The following is a 13769-nucleotide window of genomic DNA, read 5'->3' on the forward strand; positions in this document are numbered from 1 at the left end:
CTGTAGGTTGTGGATTTACTCATGTTCAGCCCTACGCTGGAAGATAAAACATGTGCCAGAGAACAATGTGGTGGATCTGACCCAGCACTACTGTTTCTCCTCCTCTGTCAAGAAAGTTAGCTACTCAGCTTCATTATGGATGCATTTTCCTCCTTCTGTGCATCCAAAGAGCAAACCAGGTTGACAGAACAAGGACTCCAGTGGGGAGTAGCAGCCTACTTACACAATTTCCCATTACCAGAGAATGTGTCATAACAGTGAGGAGTTTATTCTTCTGGAAACCAAATTGGGTCTGGTGATGCTCAAACCTTCCAGTTGAATCACCCCTAGCACAAGAAATCTATTCCCCCAATGGCTTTGTTTCTTTGGCAAAGAAAGAGAAGAAAAAAAGCTTGGAAACCAGGTTTCACTGGTTCCACTGCTGCTCATTCGACCTTTGAATGTCAGGTGAGAGATAAAAAGGCTGTTAATGATTCCTGTTATTGTAAGAACCATATAATACAGCCTTCTCATAAACCGATCGCAGACCATCCTAAAATCATTTATGTTTCTTATCCTACAAGTCCATTTCAAAGGCTGTCCTAGAATGTCACAGTCCTCATAGTCAGAAGTCTGGAAAAACAGAAGGAAATTCAGTTTTTCTTAGCCAGTTTATATCATTTGCTTTATAGCCAGCACTGTTCTTCAGCTGAAAGACCTCTTATTCTCTCAGTTTTTCTTTCCTCAGACTCCATTTCTGGAAAGTATGCACTTGGTTTACCAAGGCTAAACCAAACTCTGTTAACCCCCTTTGTATTACAAACTCCAATCCCATCACCTACTCTGTTTTAATTCTTGTCTCCTGAACATGTTTGTTCAGAATTTTTCACAGTTGTCTCTTGTACTACAGCAGTAGTACCTTATTTCTTCTTTAACTTGATTCATGTAATTCCTAAAATTGCACTTTTTTTTTTTTTAATAGCTCTGTTACAATGACAGCTCCATGTCTTTCCTTGTCATTTCCAACTCATGAACTCTGAGCACGTCCCAAGATTTCTGGGTATTAATTCTTTACGTGATCTTAATACTTTGAAACATTAAAAGTCAACCTGTTTCACAGACTCGGACCCTTAAGGTCTCCTCGATCTTTCTGTACCATAACCCCAATCTGTCATTCAGTGGTATCTCCTTTCTTTAGTCCACAAGCAAGTTTCATCAGTGTACTTGTGTTTTTATGTTAATATCATAAGGGAAGCCATAAACTGAATTGGTCCCAGAACTGATCCTTTAGATGCATCATCACTAATCGCCCTCTAAGCTGGTTCTTCATTCACAATTACTTCTTATCCTAATTTCATGGCTATACAGTCCACTTAACCAGTCTTCCCCGTTGCAAATTTCTGCATATTCAAAGATGTATGCCCTTTTCAGTCTTCCCATTTCCGTCCATGATGAATTATTCCTGTATATTAACACAATAGTTCCAGTCCATATCTTAGAACTACATCAGTCCCACAGGTCAGTTTTGCATTAATAGGATTCAGCACAAACTCCTTGCCAGCCACAGATGATAATTAACATTTTTCACCTCCATTGCTATTGATTGTGTAGTACAAGCTAGTAGGACCCTAAGGCTTGCATTCAACAGGAGTCACTGTTACTGAGGAAGAGCATTTCCATATGAACACTTCTCTTCATTACTGTCCTATCTATCTTTAGCCACAGCAAGCTGCTCAACTCTTCAGGGCAACTGGGAGCTATGAGATCACAATGGTTTCGGTTCATATTAGACAAATTTGAATGGAGCGTTATCCACAAAATACTGGGACTTAACTTTCCTATCTCCCCAACTTTCCTGATGGCCCGTACACATACTTACTGATGGAGAAGCTGAGCTTTTGTACAGGTATGAAAAGAGAGAAAATATGTATTACTTTCAACTTTTTCAGAATCAGAATAGAATTGCTCCTGCAGCTCCGCTCCTGTGGAGTCAGAAAGAATGGGCACGGAAGAGCACACAGGGAGTACATTTGACTGTCTCAGAAGGCGGCTGAAAGTGAGCATACATAAAGGACATGGAGAATAAACCAACTAAATAAAATCAGAAGTATTTTCAACACTCTTCAGTATAATTCAGTTTTAAGAGTTCTAGGAGATGCCCACTGATGATTCTTGTTTCATCCACCTAACCAGAGTAGTGATTTTTGAGGTTGTGATACCTGATTCCCATAAGAGCAGTTATCTTGCTGAGAAAGAGAAAAAAAAAAAAAAAAAAGGTGCCCTTCTCAAAATTTCAAGATAAGGCAAAGACAAAGGGATGATCAGAATTCCTTTGATAGCATTAACTTCTAACTCAAGTGTAACACATAAGCATTTCTATCACAGCAGCTCTTTCTTAGGAAATCACACAAAAAGTAAATCAGTAGAGAGGATCTAACTCAATACTTTTTGGGCAAAAGTAATTCTTTTGTCGTTGTTGTTTCTATTTTGAATAGTCAGTATTCACCAACGCTCTTAGCATCCAGTCTCTTCTTCAAACCAGATAACATGACACCAATCTGCTCTGCAAAATAGAAGCCACTCATGTATTTAAGGATGACAGGAAAGTATTCCGGTAAAGTACCATTTGTGCAGGTTTTAAATGATCGGTATCATTTGGGATCACAACTAAAGCAAGTTTTTCCATAATGGGTAACACATGAAGAGATGTGCAGTTTCCAACTGCACCAAACAGACTTCTGTAAAAAGAGGTAAAATTTTTGAAAGGTATCACTGTGAGACATTTCTGTTGCCCAGTCACCATCTGCCCCCAGGCTCTCTGGCACTGTCTTTTGCCCTCACTTCTTCGTGGCCCCTCTTGAAGACAGGATATTGACCCATGTGGACTAACAATCTGAACAGTTTTGGCTGTTGTTATGCTCTTAAACCAGTGTGATTACAGCCAATATTTTCTATTCAGAGATATCAGGCTCCAGCACAGTAGATACCTGGGGCAGGAACATCAGCACTGGACTGCTGTAACACAGCATCGGCAAAAAGCTGCTCTGAGATGAAAGATGGCAAACTCACAAGCTATGGTTGGTCATGATGACAGAGTTACACTGGTTGTCTGAGAAATTAACACACTTGCAACTTAGATAAAGCCCTCCAACGTATGTTCCTTAGAAAGCTTAATTAATATTTGATAGTTTATTACCATTCTTTTGGTAAATTATTCAAAAGCATAGCTCAGCAAAGCACGCGGGAATTCCAGAGTGTCAGGTCAATTAGTTGTTTAAGCATTATGTAGAATTTCAAGTATTTGTTTCAAGTTACAAAGGATAAATGTTATGACTGAGAAACAGGAGGAAGTGAAGTAAGTTAGCTATGTTTCTTTTTTAAAGATCTACTTACGTTTTTGAGGATTGGTTCCTCAAGTTCTTCCTGTCACTACAGTTTCTGTAGTAAGAGCAGCAGAGGCAAAAAAAAAAACAACCCCACATTGCTGTGTTATAGCAGAGAAAAATTAAAACATTAATTTCTGCATGCCTTTACCTTGATTAGGTGAACAAGCTGACTAGCTACAGAAGTCACTAGTCTGATAGGGATCATTTGACAAACTCTCCCAAACTTTCTCAAAATGTGTGAGCGGGTCGCAATTCCAGAGTGAGACAGCTGTCATTTGCTGGTGCATTTCGGCTTTCTGCCACTGCAAGATTGTTCTCCATTGTACATTTCCAATTGATCCCTCCAGAGCACTGAAGCTTTTTAAGTCTCATATATAAGGAACAATGCTTTCCTTCAAAGGCTGCTTAGGCACCACAGAGCTCATCAGGAAATACAGCCAGCCCAATTATGATTCTTCTTAATTAAGTCTAGCTTCTCCTCTATGTTTCTCCCACTCTGGAAATAGCTCTAGTCTTTTGAGCAATATATACATATCATTCCAGTATGTAAACACCCTCTACGTGCTTCGCTCTTAATTACTCTCTCAGTTTCACTATGCCCTTGGGTACTCCACCATAAGGGTATGAAATATTTCAGCATCTCAATGTCAAGATCTGTAATTACTCACAGTTTTCCGAAATGATTGTTGCAGTGGTCCCCTCATTTCTGCTCAATCCTTGACTGCGCCTTTGCCATCATACGCACACCTCATCCACACTGTACTGAAAATTTAGTAAGTAATCTTAAATCATTGAAAGGGGATGAGAAGATGGGTTTTGAATGATGGCACTGAAGATTCTAACTTTTCAAACTCTTTCTTCTAGATCAAACTCTTTCTTCTAGATGGTACACAATGTTCAGGTTTCTAACAGAAAGAAGCTCCTGATTCCTGTCCCCCAGTACAAGCACTTCCTACTGCTTTCCACTTCTCCTGCAGACATCAGGGATGGGCAGCATTACTCCTGTAACTATTCTGCCTGAACATAACGTAACAGAAAATTGTGCCAGCACTGAATTGAATGGTCCTGCCCATCTACACATCACTAAGCACTTATTCTCACTATGTCCCTTGTTTCAGCATCACTGCCCACACAGGCACACAGTGAGCTAGATTAGGTAAGTGGCCTGGCAGAAGGACAAGGAAAGGCAAGGCAAGGCAAAAGAAGGGGAAAGGGAAAATGAGACAGAAGGGAGCAGAGAAGGTGGTAGAAGGGAGGAGAGGGAAAAGGTGTTAGATGATTTAGTTTATATATGGCCACACAAATGCTGGTGCCCTATCCAGGGAGATAGAGGAATACTTCCAGAAACAGAGCAATGAGGGATGATCTCTCTCCATGTCAGCACAGATCTGTGCTGGCTTCAAAAGAAACCTATACAGCCACAGGTCTTATGTGGCAAGCATACAGTCCTCCTGGCAAGCTAGCATACCCACTGCACAGCCTCATCCTGACTCCACAGATAAAGCAGCTCCCCTTTACCTCAAGGTCAGAAACAAGCAGGTAAATGGGCTGATGTTTCAAGTCAGTAGAAGCTACAATAAAGACAGTGTTGATTACAGAAAAAAAAAAAAAAAAGAGAGAGAGAGAGAGGAAGGAGTACTGCAAATGAGTGTTTTAAGGCACATCAGCATAAAGGCAAGTTGACATTGCTGTTCGTCAACTAACCCAATAATTTCCAGACATTTAATAATTTCTTGAGCAAGGGAAGCATACAGATTTCACATCATTCTCCATTGCCATTTAACAGGGGCATTATATCTCAATCTCCAAAACTTTAGGTACAGACCACAGCTAACAACCAAACTGGCAGTGCAACGGTGTGATAAAGCAATTCCCAAAAGCATTGCTAACACTTAGCATTTTTTTTTTCAATTATTTCAAGAGACTCTCAAAGTTCTATGCACAAAGAATGAATTAAAGTTCACAACAAGCCAATAAAGTACAATCAACCCTAATGCACAGCTGGAAGACCGAGGGACAGAGGCAGTGCCTGTAATCACCACATAGTAAAGTAGTAGCATCATATAGGTTATGCATTTGTATCAAAATGTGAGATTTCTAATGTCTGCCTCTGGGACCAGTGCTGGTGGTGAATCTGTTACCAAATCCTGGCTGGTGCAGTTTTGGGATTGACAAACCCCATGCCCCACTGAAACAGTTTCATCCATCTGCCACATTTCAGATCAGTCTAACTTTTCAAATACTGTCAAGAAAGCACTATCTGTGAGGTGTAGAGTTATACATTCTCCAAAGGTAGACATAAGGAGCGACTCGGTCAGTCATAGTAACATCACTGAACTACAGAGCTTTCCAGACAATCACTGATTAGTTCAGGGAAAAACACAGAAAGAAAACAGATGCGCTCACAAGAATCTGCATATTTTTTTCCTTTACTGCTTTCAGAACAGTATGACAAGCCACATATCTTTTGGCACACTGCTTTCTGCTTTGCACCACAATGAGATGTGTGCATCAGCACCTGCTCCCGAGGCAGCTTTTCAAACTGTGGGAACCTGTTGGTAGGAGTGGAGAAGCTCAGCAATACGGGACCAGCCTGTTTCCACCTTGGCGCTAGCAAGAGTTGTATTTATACATTAAGTGACTGTGGAAAACTCAAGGACAAGGACACGTTTCCTGACAAAATTATTTTCTGACTACTCTTGCAGAAAAGCACATGCCTGACGACTCTGATCAGGTGGATCACAGGTTTCCACTCTATTCATTTCCTGAGGCTTCAGGGAATAAAGTCCTCTCAAATCATTTAATGATGCTGGTTAGAACTTTGAAGGATCATCCATTCTCCTTGGCACATGCAATGCAACCAGCCTTCCCAACATGCCAATTGAGCAGCCTAGCTGCCATTAGATAGACACGCTTTACATCCCCTGCCTTTCTGCCTTTTCGTACACAGAGCATTAAGTGAAACTATTCCTAAATCACAAGGGAACATGAAGTAACACACCTGAACACAAGAGGCATTAAAAAAAAACTGGTACAAATCTGAGCCTTTGGCTTGCTGTGTAGCACAACTCCTGCAATACACACCACACTGCAGCATGTCCCAGCACTACAGAAACCTCCCTGTGCCAGAAACACAGCACATGTTGCTGCATAACATCTTTGCAACCACTGCAGAGGCGGCATTTTACCTCTCCCAGAACTTTCAGGCAAGCTTTCTTGAACTTCCCAAAAAGAAGTATGTGACTTCCATGATGTATTTTCTCACATTTACATTTTGCAGTTGATTCTCATTGCTCCATCCCATACAAAAATAGATGTGAAGTTTTTGGGAGACCTGTGCACAGTGTTCTTTGACAATGACTCAGTGCAGCTCCACAGGGATGCACATCTTTCCCCATGGAGCCAGAGCATACTTCACATATAATTTAAAAGCAAAAGATCTCAAGAGTAAACAGGGACAGCAGAAGGAGATTCACATTCTTGAAGGATTTGTTGATTCAATCTTTCGTTCTCCAATTCTAGATGCTTAGCTTTGCAACTCCAAAATTATTTTCCATGGAAAGCTGACATAAAAACAAAGATTGCATGTGCACAGATCTCATTGTAAAGCTGTAGTAAAGCATGATGGCAGGGGATAGTGATAAATTAAAGGGAGCAGAACCAATCTGTGTTATTAAAATAGGCTATCAAAATCTTGAGGCAAAGGAGCCTCACAAAAAAAAAAAAAAACCCTCATTATAGGTCTGCAAAAGTCAAGCCCATAACCTTCTCTCTAACACAAACTGGATGGTTTCTGAGTGCCCTTAAAGATGACTGCTGTCTCAGCCTCTGGCAAACTTCTCATTGTGAGCTCAGACACATTATAGCTATTTCACTGGTTCCTCAGCCTCCTTAGCCAACTTCTGGCTTTTTTTTTTTTTTCCCCATCATTTTTTAAGATGCTTAAACAAATGAAAAGCAAAATTTTTTTCAAGTCATAAAGGTCATATATAGGTCAAACAGCAAGAATAACTGTATTTAAAGTGTAACCAAACTGAAAAAAAAAGTAGTTAGAGGGAGTCCTAGTCACTAGTAATCTCCCTCAGTTTTTGTACTGCTTTTAGCACTGAGAGAAAGCATTCAGGTAGAATTTTATAACCAAATGTCCTTTCAGTAGGAAGCCCCAGATCACTTTGCTTCCACACAACATTAAAAAGGGCTAATGAGTTCTCAGCAGTTCCTCCACTTCTATACCTGATGTGCACACAGAAAACGCTGATGCACTACAGAGGAGCTCCTGGTATCTCCCTGCTGTATCTCCCAGCAGCAGCAGCAGCACATCGCTGGCAAAGCACTGCACAGACGCTTGCACTCAAGTTCCTTATTCCATAAATTCCTCCTGGAGCACTTGCCAGCATGTTCTCTGCACTACCAAAATGTTACATACAGCTTTGAAACATCTGTTAAGGACTCTCCCTGACAGGTACCTACACATCTTTGTTTTTAGCTGCAGGCAACTGCTTGTTGTCCTTCCCAGTTTAGGAACTGTGTGCAACTCCCTTGCATCTGTTATTGTGCCTTACCATACACATGTCACTGTAAGCATACATGATAGCTTACAGAAAATAAATGCAACCCTTTTTCCAGAGATACAGAGTACACACGACATTCTCTTTCTGGGATAAATTCACGTACCACAAAGGAACAAAGGCAGCAGCGTGGCCTTGGCCTTCGGTAAAAGCTTTAAGGAACAAGAGAAAAGGACATCCCATCAGATTCATACGAGATTGCTACATGGATATGGGTAGATAAAGATGTGCACACACATCTAACTTACAGAACCGGGAGCTGCGGGGCAGGGAGGACTGCAGCACAAAGGCTGTGTGGGAGAGACATGGGTGCAGCTGAGGCAAGACTGGCACAAACAGCACGTGGGCCTGTGGGCAGAGCTGTCTGCTGCCTTGAGGAAAGGACAAGGCACATGAATTTGATGTGGGTTTGCACAAAGATAGATTGAGATTTATTTATTTGTACAGTTCCTTGGCTAATGTTCTGGTCTGCTCCACACTCTAACGCCTCCAGAGCTCAGGGTCAGCACCGGCCAGCACAGCGCCGGCGCAGAGGGGCAGGACAGCCAGGAGCAGCCGCGACTGCTGCTGTTCACAGACTACGCCATGGGCAGACACTTCCCATGCGATGTCAGTCAGTCTTGGTGACCTGTCAGATCTGCACACCGCGTTCTTTCTGTCGGAAGGGTGAAAGACACTCGGAAATGAGACCGAGCCAGCCGTTTGCCGCGCTTACCTTAAAGAAAGCTCCCGCTGCGAGATGACGCCCTCCAGCCGCGCTGAGGCGGGCCGCCAGTAGCGGTCTTCCAGCGCCGCCTCCCCGCCACACGGCCCGGGCGCGGTGCCCCGCTGCCCCCTGCCGCCATGCTGCCCGCCTTCGGGCGCACTGGGGCGTCCGCCATCGCCCTCGGGACGTGGGCTGCTCTGAGGCACCACGATAGGTCCGAAAACACAAAAACGTAGCACAAATGCAGGTTAGACAGTGAATTGAGCTTGTGTTGAGACTTGGAAGGGATGGAAACATGGGCGGCTTTGGAACTGCCGATGGAACTGCAGCTTGCCTCTGAGAGGACTGTGGTGGCGGCTGGCAAAAGGGCTTTCTGTATAAAAAGTCTCCACGCAGCAAATGTCTGTCCAGCAATATCGTCATCAGCTCCCCCAGCCTGGCCTGGGAGGCAGAATGGGGCAGTCTGAGGGAAGATTGCATTGTACAGTGCTTCCAGCTCCTGCAGGGCCACAGAAGAGGCAGCGTGGCATTTACATGTATCTAAAGACAGCTGAAGGCCCCCTCCGCCCACACCACCACAGGAGTATGGGAACTGAGATCTCAGTCTTCTAGGCACAGGAGGAGCTCCAGAGGTCTACATTGCCCCACAGAGGCAAGAAATCAATTCACTTTTCACAGTGCCTCACAGACTTTGCACTTTTTGAGATACCTTTAAAGCTGGACTAAACTGTTATATCTGTGAGATGTGAGCATCCATCAGCTAAGACTCACATGCTGTTATGACCTACTTATGTTTGTTCTTCAGAGGTGCATTACATCCATAAGTGCTGAGACACACGAGTTTTTATGTTTTTTAACAGAACGGACCATTTCAGCTACCGGCTTGTCCCATTATCTTCAATTGCTCCATCTATTCCCCAAAATAATTAAATAGCTGTCTTCAGCCAGGTTGACAGGAGAGCTTAACCCAAGGACAAATGTACAGAAGTACCTCCCCATGCCATAACATGGGCCACGTGCCCTTACCCAAGGGGTTCTCAAGAAGAAAACATGAGCATGAGGTGGCAAGCCAAGCAAATTGTGCTGAGGAGGCTGAGTTTGGATTGTAAGTCATTAATTGCATGTCCTTTGCCAATACAGTGCTGAACATGTTTTTCTTTGCCTATCCCAATCAGCTGCGCAAAGCTTGCGATCAACCCCTCAACTACATCTAGAAATGTTTTTTTTTGTTTTTGTTTTTTGCTTTGTACCATAACACTGCCATGTTTTCCTCTCTGTAGGAAAGCAGCGGCAAACAGATGATAATTGCTTTTTTTGTAGAAACTCATTTACTAAGAAACAGCAACTACTTCTAATCTCATTTTATTTGGAACTACTCTCTTGCTGTGCCTGGTTTGATCAGCAGATTTGAAATAGCCTAAGCAAGTCCACTTCAAAATACCTACCCACTCTTGATTCTTCAAAGAATTTCTTTCTTAGCTTGCATTATTAAAGTACACCTCTGTAGTGTCTCTCAAAATATCTTTCTATTTTACTCATAGATGGGAAAGTTGCCCACCACACCGAACCAGCCAAGCTCATTGAATTCTGGCCCAGCATGCTCAATAGCCAGGAGAGGGGAGCTGCTTCAGTCAGACGTCACTCGCCAGCTACAAGGGCAGCAGGAGCAGCAGCATTATTTCAGTCGCTTTGTTGCAGGGTAGGCAATGAAAAGGCACATCCTCAGTATCAGCAGAGTGAAAATCCTGTCCACAGAAGTAATCTTCAAGCCACTCAGTAGGTCGAAGGGTAGCCAGTCGCATCTCATTTGAGGCGTTTTTCAGAGAGACCCACTTCAACACCAGCACAAGGAGGGGAAGAACAACAGTGAAACTTCATCTGCAGCTGCAATTAAGTCTGTCCATACTTTCTCTGCACATCTTTTCTGGAAGAGACTGAGGATTTTGTGAAGAAAATGAGTGGTTTCAGAAGAGGTGAGGGCAGGAGTCTCATCAAGGCAGTAGTCTTACCCTTCCCACGTGGAGCTTGCCTTGCTGCAGCTCTGCCTTGAGGACCCTACTACCCAGCACAGTTGCCAGTCAGGGGGAGGAAACCCATTCCAACCGGAACTGTGAGGGGAGGTGAGTGGAACTTGTTGTGTTGTTCAGAGCTTGATGCAGTGACAGTGCAGCATAACCTAAATGAAATTGGAGATCTGGCAGGAGTATGAAAGGTCCACCGTGAGGTGCTGCCATTTAGAGTTTGACATTACTTGGTCTCAGGTGGGTTCTTAGCAGGGGCTCACATTATGAAGTTGCTATGCACTTCTGAGAATGGCAGCCTGTCACCCTGATCCCACCATGTGCGACGCCCTGAGGGTCTGAGAGCTTCCACAGGTGCCCTGACTCACCTCTTTGTTTTCCCCTATAGGTTGGCTTTCCTGATTTATCTGTGTGTGAATTTTGTGCTGAACTTGTCATTGGAGTACAAAGGTGACGATGCTTTGCAGGAGAGGATGCCTGCTCTTTATTTCACCAAAGAAGCATGAGTTAAACTTCCAAAATCAGATCCCAGATATGTATTTCAGTGTCAGGCTGAGCTACAACAGAATGTTTCAGTGTTCATGCCTGGAGACTTTTCAGCACAAAAACACATGATAGCAATTCTTGATCTCTATTTGTGATTTATTTTGGTTTTGCTTTTTAAGCTATGTAGATGTTTTCCCTGGGTGAGGAATCACAGTTTCAGACTCTGAGAAGAACAGTGTCCTTCATTCCCCAGGGGACTCTGTCCTCCAGACACCCATAGCTATGTCACTTCACCTTTCTTCTTTCTGTGCAAGGTTAGGAAGCTTCAAATTGATTTTGTATTTCATTCTGCAGGGCATGTGGGCACCTTACTCTATTTTCTGATATTATACAGTTTGAAATCTTGTTTTTCTATTCTCTTTTTTTTTCTTCTTTTTTTTTTTCCAAGGACTTATAATTCCTTTTAAAAGAAGGGAATGAGAAGTATCCCCTGCACCACTTAATTGATTTTCAACACAGTTTGCATTCATTGTATATAATGTAAGGTAGACTGTTTCCTATCCCAACTATGGTTGTCATCTTTACTTCTCTCTGGAGATGACAGGGAATGATTTACTAACACCTGTACAATTGCAATGTCAAATTCCAGCTCTTGAAATAAAAGGCTTAGCTCTGTGATATACAACATGGCATCTAAAAGTGCATACATCATCTCTACAAAATCTGCCTGGGATTGGTTCTTATCAAGTCAAGATTCAGAGACCTTTATTAATACAAACTAATAGTGGCTGAAATTTTAAATAACAGATTGCACTCCATTGTATAATATTAACCAGTCATGAACTTCCTTTATTTTAACGGGAGGTTCATCTGATAAGTCTTAAATCTTTTTATTTTTAGGTAATTCAGGAATAACAGAAAAGTCTTCTGTAGTTCAACATTCTTTAAGAAACTGTGTCAACTGACAAAAAAAAAAAAAAGTGAATAATGGCCTGTGGGCACTAGAATGGTAATTTATTAACATGATATTTAATGTCCTGAAAGTTCTTCTAAGTTGCAACAGTCCTTAGTGTAGCTGGAAGATAAGCAACATAAAGTCTCATTGGAACAAGTTCTTGGTGAGTCAAGCAATGTTATGAAAGGGTGATAGGATGATGATGTATGCATCCCACTACAAAATTCCTTAAATTTCTGTGGGAGTAACAGTCAGGGCATCAACAGATTATGTTATACTCTTTCTTTCATACTATGCCTGTTCCTCTAAGCAGTAGCTGTAGGGTCTTAACATTCACAGTCAGCTTTTTTCAGTAATGTCCTTGGAGTGAAAAATGATCTTTGGCAAGAATGTGAAAAGCCAAACACAAACTATTGGCACTTATTATAGCTTTCCATATACTTATGCGGTTATATAGTAAGCATTTTCACTGCTGTTCCTACAATCTGTTCCAAGAATCTCAGGAATTTGCAAAATAGGCTATTGTTTCTCATCCTCCAGTCAGGAATCTGCAAAATCAATTCTTATTCTCCATGTACCTTATAATCCTTGGCATTCTTAATTAACAGGAGGAGCAGTGGCTAATATTATTATATTTAGGGTGAGCCAGAGTTGTTTTCATCCCCTTCCCTAAGCTATTTGTTTGTCTATTAATCCATCTCCCATCAATTATTATTTAAGCAGGAAGCAGATCTGTTATCATTGGTACTTAAAAGTATGGTGGATGTCTCAAATATTATTATGTATCTATATGTCGTGTACTCAGCAGGAGAAACCCAAGGGAGAGGCAGGAGGAACTGAACCATTACATATTCCGTTTGTCAGCAAATGTCTTGGAGCCAGCTTGTTCTGGACCAAACACAGAGCTCAGGGGCAATTAGGGCTATTGCTGGGGGGCAGGTAGGGGTACAAAATAAATAAATCCACAGTAAATCAGACTTTATTCTGCAGTGCTTGGAAAAGCTTATCTCAATAGTGTGATGTACTAAAAGGTTTGGTGTATCTGCCAGGAGGAGATTTCTTTCTTCTTTTTCCTCCATTTTTGTGTGTACATCTAGCGTTTGGAGGTCTCTTGCAAAGCAAAACTCATATTCATCTTGCAGGTCTACACAGTAGTAAATCTGAATTTTGGATTGTTTTATTCCAGTGATGTTACTCTCTTCATCTTTCTCATTTCTCTGAGGATACCTTGACAAGGAAATGCTATGCTTGAATCGGAAGATCTCACTGCATATCTGCAGCTCTGCCTGAATATCGATGCTCCCCATTCATCCCCAGAACCCTCTGGCTTTCCTGCCTTGCAAGCTGTGATTTGATGTCAGAAATCAGCATTCTTCGAATGTTTTGACAGCCTCGTGACTTTAGAGTATAATTCAATTAGCCGTAAATACATTTATCTGTCATATTCAGAGAAAGCCCCCCTCTCCAGATTTTGCTATGATTTGTGCAGGGATTCATTGCTATGTATCAGTTCTTTGTTTATTCTCTTTGAAAGCAATTATGTGTATCATACTGAATTGCCCTGTATCTTATCTGAATGATCCTTCCAAGTGGAATAAAATACACTTCTCACTTGATTACATCTTTCTTTTACTGGATAGCTAGCTTACATGTCAGCAGTTACTCCCT

At 42.1% G+C, this 13769-nt stretch overlaps 1 protein-coding gene across 8 annotated transcripts in view; it reads right to left on the reverse strand.

The window, feature by feature from the left end:
- The window catches only part of FUT8 (fucosyltransferase 8), a 131594-nt gene extending 122864 nt beyond the window's left edge, over window positions 1-8730 (reverse strand). For 4 of the 8 annotated variants that reach the window (XM_046941668.1, XM_040700910.2, XM_046941666.1 and 1 more), the window contains exon 1: window positions 8649-8690. The gene's annotated coding sequence lies outside the window, so the exon portion shown is untranslated. Of the gene's footprint in view, window positions 1-8039; window positions 8086-8648 lie in introns of all 8 variants that reach the window. The other 4 variants (XM_046941667.1, NM_001398159.1, NM_001398152.1 and 1 more) reach the window with 4 other exon arrangements.
- Between the last annotated feature and the right edge of the window lie 5039 nt (window positions 8731-13769).

Source organism: Gallus gallus, chromosome 5, assembly GCF_016699485.2.
Source record: "Gallus gallus isolate bGalGal1 chromosome 5, bGalGal1.mat.broiler.GRCg7b, whole genome shotgun sequence".
In the NCBI taxonomy this organism is placed as follows: Eukaryota; Metazoa; Chordata; class Aves; order Galliformes; family Phasianidae; genus Gallus; species Gallus gallus.